This window comes from Zalophus californianus, chromosome 16 (genome assembly GCF_009762305.2).
Source record: "Zalophus californianus isolate mZalCal1 chromosome 16, mZalCal1.pri.v2, whole genome shotgun sequence".
Taxonomy (NCBI): domain Eukaryota; kingdom Metazoa; phylum Chordata; class Mammalia; order Carnivora; family Otariidae; genus Zalophus; species Zalophus californianus.
Genome location: NC_045610.1, coordinates 59703798 through 59718906, shown reverse-complemented (window position 1 = coordinate 59718906; position 15109 = coordinate 59703798). Strand labels below are relative to the sequence as shown.

Below are 15109 nucleotides of genomic sequence, written 5' to 3'. Positions count from 1 at the left end.
GTCCTGGCTGGGAGCAAAGGAAGCAGCTACAGCCTTGGTCCAGTGGAGCTGCCCACTGCTGGGGCTGAGTCTACACAGAGCTACACAGCCCTGGCAAGAGCCTGCTCACGGGGCTCCAGCTAAGCACCGACCTGGGCGCTGGGCCGTGTTCTCTCAAAACCTCATCCATTTGTTTCACGGGTGACATTCGATCTTCCCGAAACAGGACCCAGCAGACAACTGTGAACTCCGCACACAGCCATGTCCTCGGGGAGCCCTGTGCACCTTCTCAGCCCCAGCACCCCTGCTTCTGTCCCGGCCCCCCGATCCTCCAGCACTGCGAACCCCACCCCCGTCCTCTTAGCACCACCCCCAGCCCGCTCCAGCGTGTCTTTGGCGAACTCCACCCCAGTCCTCCCAGCCCGCTCAGTGGGTGTTGTGGGCCCTAGCAGCGGCAGGGGGCACACACGCCTGCAAAGGGAAATAGGAAATGAAATCACTGTCCTCCCGCAACGACCTCCCAGCTCTACCAGCAGACCCATCCCTTGCAGAGTGCATTGTTTTCAATCCAATCTCATTTTTATTGAAGTTTCCTCCAGGGTTAGCTCAGGAGACGTCTCCCCCTAGCCTCTTCTGAGTGGCCTTATTTACCAGAATCCCCTCGTCATGGCATTTAACGTCCCCATTAACATTTCGTGCATCTTGCTCATTGCGCGCATGGGCCCTCAGAGACCTCCGGGGTGGCGGGCACACGGCAGCCCGCAGAAACGGCAGGCTTATTTTAATTGGTTTGAAACTGTCGCTGTCGACCACAGAGGGGTCCCTTTCCTTGACTAATGACCTGGAATTTGATCATGCGGCTTTTATTAGCTTGTAACACGGAACGTGTAACCGTGTGAGATCAAAACCAAAGCCAGGCACACATCTGTCCTCCGCGGCACTCTGACTGGGCACACATCTGCCCTCGGTGGCACGCTTGAGCTGGGTGCACATCTGCCCTCCACGGCATGCTCGAGAAGGTGAGCCAGCCACGCAGGACCTGCGTATAGGAGAAAGTGCCACCCTGTAGATGGCGGAGGGTGGCTCTGGGGGGAAATTGCCTTGAACGAGTTTCTGGCCATGCAGGGTCCTGTCTCTAGCATCTCCAGAGACCCCCCGCGAGGCACCTAAGAGTCAGCTGCCTGTGGCAGAACCACAGTCCCATCAGCTGGGGGAAACGAGTGGTGGGCTGATGCCTTGTCTGCTTGAAGATGTCTGCTGGCCAGGGGCAGGGAAAGCCGTTTCCACTCCCAGAACTTCCTGGCATCTGACTCAGTGTGGGGAAGCTTTGCTCAGAAGATCACTGCCTGGGGCCCCAGGGCACTGTGCCTTTCCCTTGCATTTCATCCAGGGGAGCGCCGGTGGTCTAGCGTCTAGAATGTTCCAGTGCATGGTTCCCACCCCATGCCCCGGTCCTCGACTGGAACGCAAACCAGACTTCCCGTCTGCTCAGGCTGGTTGTTTGTAAGGAAAACCTCCGTGGGCAGTTGAAGAAACGATTCTAGACTAGTTCGTGGCCCTTTCAATGGAGGGAGGGTGTCAGGGGATGGTCTGGTTCCTTCCAGAATGGTGCTGCTACCCGTGCACCTGTCCTCCCTCTGGGCTGCCGGCAACTCTGTGAGAGCGGAGTGTGTAAGGACTGGGCTGCAGGCTGCATGCCACTTCTGTGTCATCAGGGTCTCCTGCTCCCTCGAGGGGCTCACAGTCCAGCCACAGTCACCTCAAAGAAAATTTGGAGAATTTTGGTCATTAAGGCAAAATATAATAAATTATCTCTGTTCCTACACCTGTAATTAAATGGTTAACATGTAGCTATACTGCATTATCTTTTTCAAAAAGAAAGGAAGTGGGGCAGACAGGTCAGGGCCCCTCTGACCGCTCCCAGCCTCACCCCTGCCCTCCGACACACACACATGGATCCGACGTCTGCTACTTTGGTCCCTTGAAAAAAGCATTTATACACACATGACTGTGAATAGTAACTGGATCGTTTTAAAGTACACATATGTGACATCTTTCTGGAAACTGCTTTATTCATCCAGCGTTGAGTGTCCGTGGCTCCTTCCCACTAACGTATGTTTGCGATCCGTTCTCTTTCTCTGCTGCATGGAAACCTGCCTTAGGACTCGGCCACTTTGTCTTCATCCGCCCTTTCCTTGGTGGATCCTTGGTTGTTGGCAAAGCGTCAATAATGCAGAGAATGCCGCCGAGCGGGTCTTGGAGCCTGTCTCCTCGTACCTGGGAGACATGTGTACACCTGGCCCTGAGTGGCTGGGTCTCAGAAGGTTCCAGATCCTGGCCCTGGCTCTCTGACGTGTCTGGGACCTACCTGTGCCACTGCTGTCCTCACTGGCCCAGAGATGGCCGCTTTGTCCATGTGTGTCCACACGTGTCCACGTGGGCACAGAAGGATGGCAGCCGGCCACATCTGATTCCCCGGCTCCTGTGTGTCTTTCGTCCGTGTGCAGGCTGGACTCTCCTGCTTGGGAAAGTAGTCTGTACCTCGGGAAGATTTAGGGCAAGAAGGGAAACCCGTGTACTTGTGAGAAAGAGAGAAGGGGGGAGGGGGAGGGGAAGAAAACCATTCACCAGTGTTTGGACTTTCTTGTTGGGCCCCCATTGCATGGACCCCACTTCACGAGCGATCCTGACCCACAGGCTCCGTGGTGGAAGGCTGAGCAGTCGTGTTTGGGGCATGATCCCTTGCTGCCCTCCGAGGCTCCATGGCTGTCTGAGCCCTCAGCCTGTCCTGGCAGGACTAGGGGTCCGGAAGCAATGTGGGAACCCCTCACCTCTGGCAACTAGCAGCGAGGCTGGAGGTACTCACATTTGGCCACGGGGTAGCTCCTGGATGTGGGAGAACGGGCAGGGGCGCCCCCTGGTCTGGGGGCATCTGCTGGGCTCAAGACCTAGGCTCGGGTCCCCTCTCTGGCACTTTGCTGAACCAGCCCCTGGGGCGAGAACACCCACCTTACCCCCTCGAGGATCCTGCCACAGTGGGCTCCGGAGGGGTTTCCTGGGGCTGTGCAAGAGGGCTGTAGCCATGAAAGAGCTCACGTTGCAGATGGGGAAACCAAGTCACCCAGCGGCTCACCACACAAGGGCAAGGACAGGGTGGCAGTCACAAGCCACCCCCTGCCGGGTTCCCTGGGCTCAGGTCCAGCGTGTGCCAGCGCATAGTTGTTTGCATCCAGGGTCACTGGAAGAACGTTCTGGGAGCTTTTATTGTCCTAAGCCCCCAGCCTGTCCCTCCTGCTGCCCGGTCCTCCCCAAGCGAGTCTGGAGCAGGAGCAGAGCACACCCACCCTCGCCTGTGCTCCTACTTGGGCTCGAGGAGAACCGGCAGCGGCAACGACTCTGTTTATTAAGCCAATAAAATCTCAAGTTCATGAGCTGGAGGGTTTCCTGGCCTGAGCCTGGCGAGCTGCTTGGGACGGGCGGCATGTCCCCATCCCGGGAAGAGTCCTGTCACCCGAGAGCCAGCTGCCATTGCCCCTGCCCTCCGGGGGGTGGTCCACCCCCTGCCCGCCGAGCCCTGTCCCTGGCAGAGGTGCTCGGGCTGAGCCTTTTGGTGTCTTCGTCACCCAGCCTGGACTCAGGATGCTGCTCAATCCGCCTTGTTCTCTGTATCACTGAGCATCTCCAGTCCCCCTTCTTAAAGATCTGCTCGGTTCTCTCCTGCACTCCTTCTTTGTCTCTGGGACTTTTCCCGGGGTGCCTAATTCCTGGGGTCTGCCTTGGCTTCAGGGACACGGCCCCACCTCACTGCACACACAGAACCCTGCGAGTCGATTCTGAAAACGGTCAGTCACAGTACGGTAGCAGTGCTAACTGTGGCATTTGCTTTGCGGTTATTGGTACATCATCGGGACTGAGAAGCCAGTTGGGGGTGGGGGTGGGGCGGGGCATAGAGGACAGGGCGTGGAGACAACTGTCCCGCAAATGTCGGGGAGTGCCGCTCTGGCTGCAGGGGTGGATCTGAGGCTCGAGAGGAAGCTGGTGCTGGGCTGGGACTTGGGGCCAATGCGTCCCGGGGCTCATGACCCCGTAGTCCTTGCTCCCCAGAGATGGCCAGCCCCTCACTGCCTCCTCTGTGCCTTCTGTGCCATCGAAGGGCCCAGCTCCTCCAGAAGTGCAATCCAGAGAGGCCCCAGTGGTGCTGAATCAGCCATGGTTCTCCAGAGAAACAGAACCAGTAGGAGCTAGCTGGCTATCTACTGATCTACCTATCTATACCTATAGAGAGATACAGAGAGAGAGATAGGTGATGGATGGATGGATGGATGAATGATAGGTGGATGCATGGGTAGGTAAAGAGAAGAGATTTGTTTTAAGGAATTGGCTGGCTCAGGTTTTGATGAACGAGGTTAAACATAGATAAACTCTGCAAGGTCTGTGGGGACTGCAGGTCCTGGTCAGCCCCACACCCCCGGACTCTGGCTCAGTACTGGGGAACCCAGACGGGTAATGGGGGTGATGCTGGTGACCTGTTCCCAGCAAGGCTCTGTTGACTACAGAGGAGCGCTGGGGCCGGTGCTGGGGACAGGTGACACGGGCCATCCTGCCGTCCCTGTGCTTGTTTTCAGCCAGACCCCACGGGCCACGCCCCCCCCCCCCCCAGGTCCTGGGGCCCGGTCTGATACTGTGCGTCTCACTGCAGGACAGCAGCGAGTGGCTGGGAGCCTCGAGGTGCGAGCAGGGATGCTTCGTTACAACTTCTCCCAGCCCGAAGCTTCCTCGGCTGCAGCGTTCAAAAGATGCTGTTCCCATGACGCTCTGTCCTGTGATATTTTTAATCAAGAGCGCGGGAGAGCGTGCGTCTGATGCACTCCAGATGTTCAGAGATTGAAAATGGTTTTGTTCTCGTGTTTTCTTTCTCAATGCAGTATTAAGTCAGAACGGCCAAAGGAAGATCCTGCCAGACTTTCCCTTGAGCTGGTCTGCAGGCCCCTGCAGCCAGGAACCTGTCCCAGGAGCCGTCCGTCCGTCCATTGGCAAACAGGTGCGTGCCCCTTCACATTGCACTTTCTGCTCCCCTGGAGCTGGTTCGTGGGCTGGGGCTTCTCGGGGTGGGGGGGCACTCGGGGGCCAGGGTGTGGGCCGGGGGCCGGGGCAGCTCCCAGCTCTGGGTGGCAGTATCCGCAATGTGGTGTCGCGGCGTCAGCTGGGGGAGCTGTGGTAGGTAGAGAGAAGGTTCCCCCCTGCCCCCCACTACTTGGTTCCTGAACCCGTCCGTGTTTTTCACCTGCTCTTACTCAGTCTCATCACTAAAATGCAAATCAGTGAGTGTATAATAGATAATTAATAGACTGATCAGCTGGCAAGGGAGGTAAGTAGATAAATAATTTTAATCATCCTTGGGTTGCCCATAAATTCCCTCACTGCCTTTTTATTAAACTCTGTTTACAGGAGTCATTCATATTGCATGCCATTTTGCAAATCCCTTCCTTGGCGTCTCCCACCAGGTCTGACCTGGAGTGGAGGCTTCACATGACAGCCAGGTCTCTTCCCAGCACGGCCCAGCTCTGGTACAGGTTGCCAGAAGCTCTGCCCAAGGAGTAGAGATGGGGGGCAACAGGGCAGATGGTGCTCAGCTCCCCGAGGCCCACCCTCTGCTCCCCAACATGGCCGAAGCCTATATTTAGACTGGCTCAGAAACCTTTATTATGCTTTGGCACCTGTGCTGCACGTATGAGCTCATTCTCCTCCCCAGGGATGGCCTCCGCCTATTAATAGCCTTGGCTGAGGCTTCCTCGTGGCTCCGAATGCCAAGAGAGAAAGTGGGTTAATAAATATAAAAGAAAACTCCCGTAAGAGGGCCTGGGGCCAGACTCTCTCCCAGACTCTCCAAGAGTCTGGCTGATGGGGCCCAGAGGGGCGCAAGGTTCCCTCCACCCCATCCTGTCCTCCTCTGTTGAGAGGTGCAGTGCCTGGCCGACAGGCCTGAGGACCAGTGTCAGAGAAGTCTCCAGCCTTCCCAGGAGCTGGACAGTGGAGGCACAAGTGGGAAAAGCTGCCATCCGGGGGGGGGGTGCAGAAGGGGGGTTCAGGTGTGGCCTCGGAGCATCCAGTGGCTGAAGGAGACAGGGAGGCATCCTTGGCTCTCCTGCCCCCCTTCCCCCCTGCACCGTCTCTCCATTGGTTTTCGCTGGCGACCTTGGGCACCTGTAGGATGGAAAAGAAGTGGGGGACGTGGCCCTTGGGGTGGTCGCTAAACAGGATGCCTCTCTTCTCACCTTTTGCCCCACTCCCAGAGTCTGCAGTAAGGATAGCTTCCCTGAGTTAGAATTCCCTGTACAAAGAGAGTAGCATCCCAGGGAACAGAGCAGGGAGGGGACAGGGAAGCTCCCTGAAGACAGGTGAGCCCAGGGTGTCCACTGCACGAGGCAGCACCTGGCCTTGTCCATAGCCGTGCCGGCTGTACCTGGGCTGGTGGGTTTGCAGCTGACCCGACAGAGAGCCCTCGGGCCAGGGAACGGTTCTGTTCCTGTCTTGTTTATTCAGCCTGGTGCTGTGCAGGCTCACTCCCAGAATTTGTGCTCCTTCGGGTGGGGGTGGCGCAGGAAGGCCCCTGCCACCCCGCTCCTGGTGGCCAAGCTGAGGCTCCCTCCTGGGGACGTGGCCGCCGCACAAAGTTCTCTGCAGAACGTCCAGCCCCCATTGGGTAGAATCTCTCCGCGTGAAATGAAGCCAGACCGCGGGTGTTGCTGGGTTTACGCAGTGCGCCTGTCCCTCGCTGCTCTGACGGGACAGTTGACGAGGGCAGAGTCTGGGCAGCCTCCTGCTGCTTCCTGGGCTGGACGCAGGTGTCCATAGCAGGCGACCTGGATGGTCCGCTGGGCTCACGCCCCCTGGTCGTGTGTCCTCGGAGGGCGGCTGTTTGCCCGGGGCAGAGAGGGAAATCAGGCTGAACAAGTGGAAAGTCCTTTTTAAGTTCCACTCGGTGGAATTCAAGTCTGAATGATGGCCCAGTGGAGGCTCCCTGCCCTTCCAGGAGTTTATTTAGCGACGAGCTGCATGCCAGCCCTGCTGCTTCCCAGCCCCACTGGCCGAGTGGGAGGAAGCCCGGCCAGGGAAGAGGCAGAAAGAGCCGATGGGGCAGCTTTTCCAAATGCTGCGTCCCTCTGCTCAGATCAGGGCAGGCTGGAGGGGTGGCCAGCAAGCCCACTTTAATTACAGTCTGTCCCGGGCGGGCAGACAAGCGGACAGCACGGAGAGTACAAGGAACCTGAGAGCAAGCCTCGTCGGGACAGCTTCGCGTCTCACTTTTCTGGTCATTCGGTGGACATTTTTAGGGCTTCTTACCTGTTTCTGTGGGGGAATTGGGGTCAGGTGCAAAGAAAAAATAATGAATGAAAGGCAGGAGCAAACTGATGGCCACCCTGTGACAGACACCACAGCAGGGCCCCTGGTGCTCTGGGGCCGCTGGTCCGCGAGAGGAGCCTGGTGGGGAGGGGGTGTTCCCCTCTCTCTCAAGAGGCCTGTAGCTCCTTGGGGTGTTCACACCCACCGCTGAGCTTGAGCCTAACCTCCCCCCCGCCGCCCGCCCATGAGGCTCCGGGGCCAGGAAAGGAGGGGCCGCCACCGGCATGCACACCTTCTGGGGCTTCTGACCCTTGCTCAGTGTGCACAGCACAGAAGTGCTCCCGAGGGCGTAGCAGGCCTGGCTGTGGGGTGTCGTGCCTGACGGGCCTCCACGGACCAGGGGTTGTGCAGCACAGAGAGTGGGGCCTCCAGGCGGGGTCCCCCGGGCCTGAGAAGCTGAGTGAGGGCGTCATCACTGGGGCCTGCCTGTGTCCTTGGCTTGGAGTCCACTCTAGAGGCATTTGTGCGTGTGCCCGCACATGCGTGAGATGGGGAGGGCTGGCGAGGACTTTCTGTCTTAAAAATCCCTTCCTAACCCGAAATATGAGGAAAGCAGGAGGAAGGTGCCACTGTGGCCCAGCTGCCGTCACAGTAGGAACTCACTGTGTCATGTGATGTCACACCCGTGGGCCGCCATGGGATGTCCAGGCTGGGAGGGGGGGGTTGGGGGCCATCTTGACCGGCTCCTTCCTTTTTTGGCTGAGAAGGGGACTGGGCTTGTCCCAGGGCTCACAGCCAGTGGTGGAGGCCGCTGCATGCCACTCAGGACCTTTGCGGGCCGGCCCCACCGGTTCTGCTGTCACTGGGCTGAAAGTGACACTTCCAAGGATCGGTGGTCTCATGTGCCTGGTCCACCTGCTGGGCCGGACAGGTGTGCTCCTGCTGTGTCTGCCTCGCCTTCCTGAACTGAGCGCCCCAGGCGCCATCGGGTGGGGGAGTGAGTGATGATTAATTACAAACACCAGAGCGCTGCCTCCTGCTGGCCTCGCCCTGGCCCCGACCCCTGACCCCCTGGGGGCCCTGCCCAATCGGCGCTGGCTGAGAGCAAGGGCCACATCGTGGTCAGGCTGGCCCCTGGCTCCCTAAGCCCGGAGTGTCCGCACAGTGAGGGCGTAACCTGTCAAGAGAAAGGGCGTGAGGGAGGAGCCAAGTGCAAGAACTTAGTTCTCCTACAGACACGCAGACACGGGTGGGTGGGGCACAGCCCTGCCGGAGAACAGGACTTGGGACCTCAGGGCGAGCGCAGTGCTGCAGCCGCGAGCCGCCCACGCCTCCAGGGAATCTCAGAGCTGGAAACAAGGAGGGCCCTTTGGTTTGTCTTCCTCCCCTGGGGCGGGAAGGGCCTAGAGGCCTTCCCTAGGATTATTGCTTTTCTTTTTAAATTAAAACCAACTTTTCCTTAGTACACAAACAATAGATTTGTAGACAGTCTAGACAAGAAAACGAAGGGATAGTCCCAGTGTCAGAAACAACCACTGTGTGCACATTGCAGACATGGGATCGCACTGTACGCACTGTTCTCTAGCCTGGTGCTGTCCTTCTTGCTACACGGTACCTTCAGGAGCACACGTTCAGCGGGATTTTCACCTCGTGTTTAACGACCGAGCATTCCTTCATTGCGTAGAGGTATCATAATTCACTGCCCCTCAGGTGTGCTTCCAAGGACCAGGACAGGCATTAGCCTCTGACCCTGTTTCCAAAACTCTCTGCCACACTTCAGGAAACCAGAAGATTGATTTTCCAAATAGGAATTAGGAGAAGATTATTCACACTACAAAGGAATCTGCAAACATACCCTCCAAAGAGCTTCTTTGATAAATGGGCTCCTCCGGGGCATTCAGACATGCTCATATGTATGAGATCCCAATTTATATCCAAATGCGTGGATTTGGTTGCTTCCTGCTGCCTTGCCTTCCTTCCTTCCCAGGTGCCCACACCAGCACATGCACACCCACACCCAGGCACGCTCACACACACAGGCGTGTGCACGGCACACATTTGGAAGCTTTTCCCCATGGTCGGCTGAAAGGCGATGATAATTTCCTTCATCATGAATCACATCTATTTATTAGGTGGCCTGCTCCCAGCAGCCGTTACTGGGGAATAAACCATCGTTTCTCTCTAAAGGATAAAGGGAAGTTGCCATTGGCGAGGTGAGGGAGGTCAGTGACCCTGGGCCATGCAACTTACAATTTAATGAGACGGATAAATCTCAGAAGAGACTTAGGGGACTTTTAATAAAACCAGATCCGAAAATCCCAAATCCCAGCCTGCAAATTAGCATCCACGGGCTCGGCACTAGGGCGGGGGTGCATGGTGGTGTCACCGTCCATGACGCAGGGCTGTAAGCTCCCCTCAGAGCATCTTTGCCCTGACGAGTCGTCTCCACCCAGGGCCCAGCCACGGGGACGGTGCCCACAGGCAAGGCCTTTGTGTGCGTTCATACAACCTGATACCCAACAATCCGCAAATGTTTCCAGTGTATTTGTATTCAGTTTCAGACCACTTGGATGGTATTTGCAGTTTTGGTCAATCATATACATACAAATATATATGTAGTGTGTATATTTTTAGAATAATTTATTGAGTTAAAATTCATATAACATAAAATTAACCCTTTAAAGCAAACAATTCAGTGGCATTTGGCACCCTTGCTAGGTGGTACGACCACCTCCTGTCTAGTTCCCGAACATTTCCATCGCCCCTGAGTAACACCCTTCACTCAGACGTGTGTTTATTAATATTCAGTTACTTTGCTTTAAAAGGTGCCCTGCCTACCACCAGCCCAGCTCCTCCGTCCCCTCAAAACAAGCACTTGAGGGACCGGAGCAAGTTCGACAGTGTATGGGGTCTGGGATCCGACATCATTCTCTCCTTCTCCCAGCGCCTATTCATGGGGTTCCTAATGGAACCGGGAGCACCCAGTGTGCACCCTGGCTCTGTCTTTTATTGGTCAGTGATCTCAGGCAGTGACTTAACCTCTACGCCTCATGTCTGTAAACTGGGATAAGAACATTCTTCTTGACAGGCCGTCAGCAGGAGGGAGGAAGTATCCATCGTATGTGAAGGGGTTGGGATGGTGCCCAGTGCAGGATGAGAGCTCGGTGGATGTTTGCATCTTTTATTTGATTTTATTTTTAAGCCAGTCCAATTTAGCAGTGGAGGGTTGTATACCAACTTTAGTGACGCTAATGTTAATAAGTTCTGATAACCCACTACCATCGGACCAGCCATTAAAATATTATTTTTAGTTGTGGTAAAATACACAGAACTAAATTTTGCGCCGTAACTGTGTGTAAGTGCGCAGCTCGGGGCACCAGGCGCATTCACGCTGGCATGCAGTCTCCGCCACTGTCCGCCTCCAGAGCTCCTTCTGTCTTGTAAAACCAAAACTCCGTCCCCATTAGTCACGAACCCTGCCTTCTGCTCCCCCGGCCCCTGGGCCCACCGTCTGCTGTCTGTCTCTGGACGGAGACCCCAGGGACCTCACCTGCGTGGAACACTTCCGTGTCTGGCTGACATCCTCCAGGTTCTCCACGCTGTGTGGGTGTCAGGATTTCCCTCCTTTTTAAGGCCGAGCGATGCTCTGCCGTGCAGATGGGCCCTGCTGCGTTTGCCCTCCATCCGTCAGAGCACATCGGGGGGCTCCCGCGAGCCCTGCGGCTCCACGCAGGTGTGCGTTTCTGTTCATCTGTCTTGACACAATGGAAACAAAACGGATTTGGAAACTTGCTTCCCCACTTTGCATACGCACCCTCACACAAGCAAGACACAGGCCTTAAGACGGCAGGGCTGCAGGTGATGACGGTCTGTTTGGGGCGGTCTTTTCAGGCACATCCTCGAGGCTCTCTGTCTGGGAAAATAAACACGTCCATGGGAGGCAGTTTTCCTCCTGACTTTGGCTGGGGCTCATGGGGCCGTGTCGCCCTTTGAGATTTTGTGTTCTATTAGCTGGGAGATTTTGTGTTCTGTTAGCTGCTCACCCAGCTAGGTTCCACGTCCTGATGGACGACACGGGGAAGCAGAGGTCCAGAATGACCCCATGGGAACTGAGTGGGCAGGGACCCCAGAGTGCCTGTCAGGGCTCCCGCAGGCTCCCCTCTGAAGGAGGTGGCTTCTGGCCAGAACCACCTGTTCGCTGGGGCTGAGTGTCCGGTGGGCGGGATGAGGAAGAGACGGTCCGGAGGCCCTCAGGGTGCCAAGAGTCCGCAGCAGGGAACAGAGGTTCGTTCTCTAGGAGTAAGTGCAGGACTTGGGGGCCATGTTTCATCCTAACAGCCCCGAGTCCTCCGTGTGGGATTCTGTCTGTAAATGCTGTGTGGCTACAAAGGTGGGACTTTCTGGGAAGGAATCGCTGAAATGTCAGGCCATGCTCTCCTGAGACCCATTCGTCTCTTCTGGAAACAAAAAGCAAAATCAGTCCCCGCTTCAACCACCAAGCTCTCTGGTGCTGAGTCAGAGGGTGCTTTCTGGTGTTGCCTCCCGAGCCCGGAATGCCGGCCTGGAGACTAAGACGCCTAGAGAAGTCATTCACAGGAGGCAAGCCATGACCGCGGCACCACGACGTCACCCGCCTCCAAAGTGCTTCCCCCATCAGCTCCAGCGGAGCGCAAGCCTCACCGATGCCACAGACGCCCCTGCCCTGGGGGATCCTTCCGTCCTTCGTGTTTTAGGCTCATTTCACCCACATGTGGATTCCCTGCTCCCCCACGATTTCCCCCCAAGGTATGAAAGTTTTTATTGCACGTTTACGAAGCGAAAGATACTTTTGTTCGAAATCAGAGGTGCGGTTTGGCAGAATCGGGTCTCCTGTTCTAGACTGATGTCACCCGGTTTTCTTTTCAGTATGCCCCATCTCTCCTGGATTCCTGGTTCTCCTGAAGCAGGGCTGAGCTCAGGCTGCCATAACCGAGCCCCTGCCTGGGAAGTAGATCTCCTCCCAGTCCTAGAGGCTGGACCACCAAGGTCAAGTTGGTCGCCGGGCTGGTTCCCTCTGAGGTCTCTCTTGTGGGCAGGCAGACGGCCGTCCGCTCTCTGTCTTCACGTGGTCGTCCCTCTGTGCGTGTGTGTGTCCTGATCTCTTCTTATAAGCACACCAGTCACATTGGATTTGGGTCCCCCCCCCCACAATCACCTCATTTTAACTTAAATCACCTCTTTAAAGACCCGCCCCCAAATCCAGGCACACGCCACAGTGCTGGGGGGTCAGGGCTTGCCCGTGTGCGTTTGGGGGACACGATTCAGCCCGAGACAGGGCCCGCTGCTGTCCAGCATGGTGCCCGGGCAGGCTGGGACCTGTCCCCCTGGGCTTGCATTGGGAATGGTGCCGCCCCATGTCTGATCGTCTCCTCGGTCCCGGGCGTGGCCTTTTATGCATTAGCTCATTTCCCATGCCCGCCCTGTCTCCCCGCATCCAGCTACATCCACTGCTGGGGAGTGTTTCAACAATGCTGAATCCAGACAAGCCTCTCCAGTTACAGACATTTGCCCTCCTGCCTCTGAGCCTCGCAGTCAGCAGGACACTGCTGCTCACATGCAGCCACCCCTCCCCTCATCGATCCTCCAGGACAGTCTGTTCACTTCTGTCTCTCCCACCATCAAGGTCAACACTGTGTGGCCTCAGGTCGGGAGGTGTTGCAGCCCCCGTGGAAGACCTCCACCCTCTTCCACTTCAACCCCCCGCCCATCCCCCACACGCCCCACCCAGGGTGCCTGAGGGGCAGAGACATGAAGAGGTGACTCTCTACACCTCCTAAGCTGCCCAGCATGGGCCAGGTTCCATGAAGGACTCACCTGGTGACAGCAGGACCTCTCCAGGCTGCAGTCAGGTGAAACACTGGCTTGTCCTCTGTGCCTTTGCCCACACTGTTCCCTTGTCTCCCTAAACAGCCCTTTGTCTTCCGATATTCAACCAGGACACCACCTCTGTGAAGCCATCCTGCCCCCCCCCGACCCCCGCTGTGCAGGCATCATTTTGGCCCTGGGCTCAGCAGCCGCAGAGTGGTACCATGGGTCCTGGCCTGTCTTCCCCAGCAGAGCAGGAGCAACTACTCACCTCTGTCCCCCAGCCGCACCCCTCCAGTGCCTGGCTCAGTTTGGGCACCCCGGAAAGCACTCGTGGAATGCAGACGTGGCTTCCTTGCTGTGTGGTGCTGCTCAGTGGCCTCCGTCAGAATAGCTCATCCCCGGGATCTTTTCCTCCTCCCAGAGGACGCTTTCCGTGCTCCCGGCGGCCCGCATCTTCCTCCCAGTGCTGGTTTGCTATAACACTCCTGAGTCAAGTGACCTAACCCAGACACATTCTAGATCTGCCTGGTGCTGAGCTCTCCACTGGGAGAAGCTTCAGGGATGGGGCACTAATACCCATTACATCTTCCCAGACACGTGCTTTGTTTTGTGATTCGTATGCTTATTGTTTTGTTTTGTTTTTCTCATGTCCGGAGAACAAATGGGCTTATCTAGTCAACTGTCCAGAACAATTTCTAAAGAGCATTTGGGGTAGGTGAGGAAGTGTGCTGGGCCACGGAGGTACCCTGTCAACTTCTGTTGTCCCTGACTCCCAATCTATGCACCGGTCAGTGTGGCTGGTCATGTCTGTTGTGAATAAGCCCCCCATGTTCCTGAAGAGGACATCCCACCGTGTCCTGCGGACCCTGCTCTGCGGCTGGCACAGAGTCGGATGACAGCTCTTCTGCTTCTCCATGTGTTTGGCCTACGTCTCTGCCTTTCTCTTGGAGGCCAGAGCCCAGCCTGCTTCCGAGGACCCCCAGAGTTGCTGGATGTGATTGGGAAAGGTCTCACTGATACTATGGGGATGGCCCCAGGAAGTCACATGGCCCTGGAGGGTGGATTCCACCTGCTGGTGCAAGAGAGGACCCCGCCCCCGGCACTGAGGTTCTCCTTCACCTCCAAGCGGTCAGCTTCCAGGCAGGGAGAGGGCACCTGGACCACAGATGAGCTGGCAGTGAGAGGCAGGATCCCACAGGCGCCATGGAAAGTGCAACCACTAAATCTCCGAGAGGCGGTCCAGGGTGTCAGAGGTCTGCTGGCAGCCATCGTCACTCATCTCTGGTGTGATCCCAGTCCTCCAGCCCAAGAGGCCTTGGATCCAAGCATGGCTGCTCCGGAAGGAAGAGGGAACTGTGCAGAGCCCCAGACGAGGAAGGCAGCGGGCCTTAGAGGGCACTTTAAGAAAATGAACAAATAGCAAGGGAGACAATAACCAAGATCAGGAAAGAACCACAGCCATTGGGGGAAGAGGGGAAGGGGGAGGAGCAGGGAGAGAAGGGAGAGGGAAGGAATGAAGGAGGGGGAGGGGAGGGAGACGGGGGGAGTAGGGAGAGAAGGGAGAGGGAAGGAGGACAGGGGGGAGTAGGGAGAGAGGAAGAAGAGGAGGGAGACCAGAGGAGGGAAGGGGGAGAAGAAAGGGGAGGAGGAGAGAGGGAGGGGGGGGAGGAGGGCCATAGTCGGTGGCTGTGGAAGAACACCGCTCAGTCCAGGCATGGAGTCTTCTGCCAGGTGCTTTCCTGGGAGCCGAGGGCCCTAGGGAGGAGACAGAGGAACAACCACTGTCCTCCAGGTCAGGGGCTGTGCCCTTCCTTCAGTGTGTTTCTTTTCCTGACATTCTCATTATACTAATCATTTTTGCATGTGTATCTAATATAATGTCTGCCCATAAAGTAATGAAACACGGCCCGACTCTGGCAAATGATGTGATTATTACATA

At 56.8% G+C, this 15109-nt stretch overlaps 1 protein-coding gene across 4 annotated transcripts in view; it reads left to right on the top strand.

The window, feature by feature from the left end:
- Nucleotides 1-15109, top strand: part of RBFOX3 (RNA binding fox-1 homolog 3) — a 403727-nt gene that overhangs the window by 219401 nt on the left and 169217 nt on the right. For all 4 annotated transcript variants that reach the window (XM_027567998.2, XM_027567999.2, XM_027567995.2 and 1 more), the window contains exon 3: nt 4905-5020. The gene's annotated coding sequence lies outside the window, so the exon portion shown is untranslated. The remainder of the gene's footprint in view (nt 1-4904; nt 5021-15109) is intronic.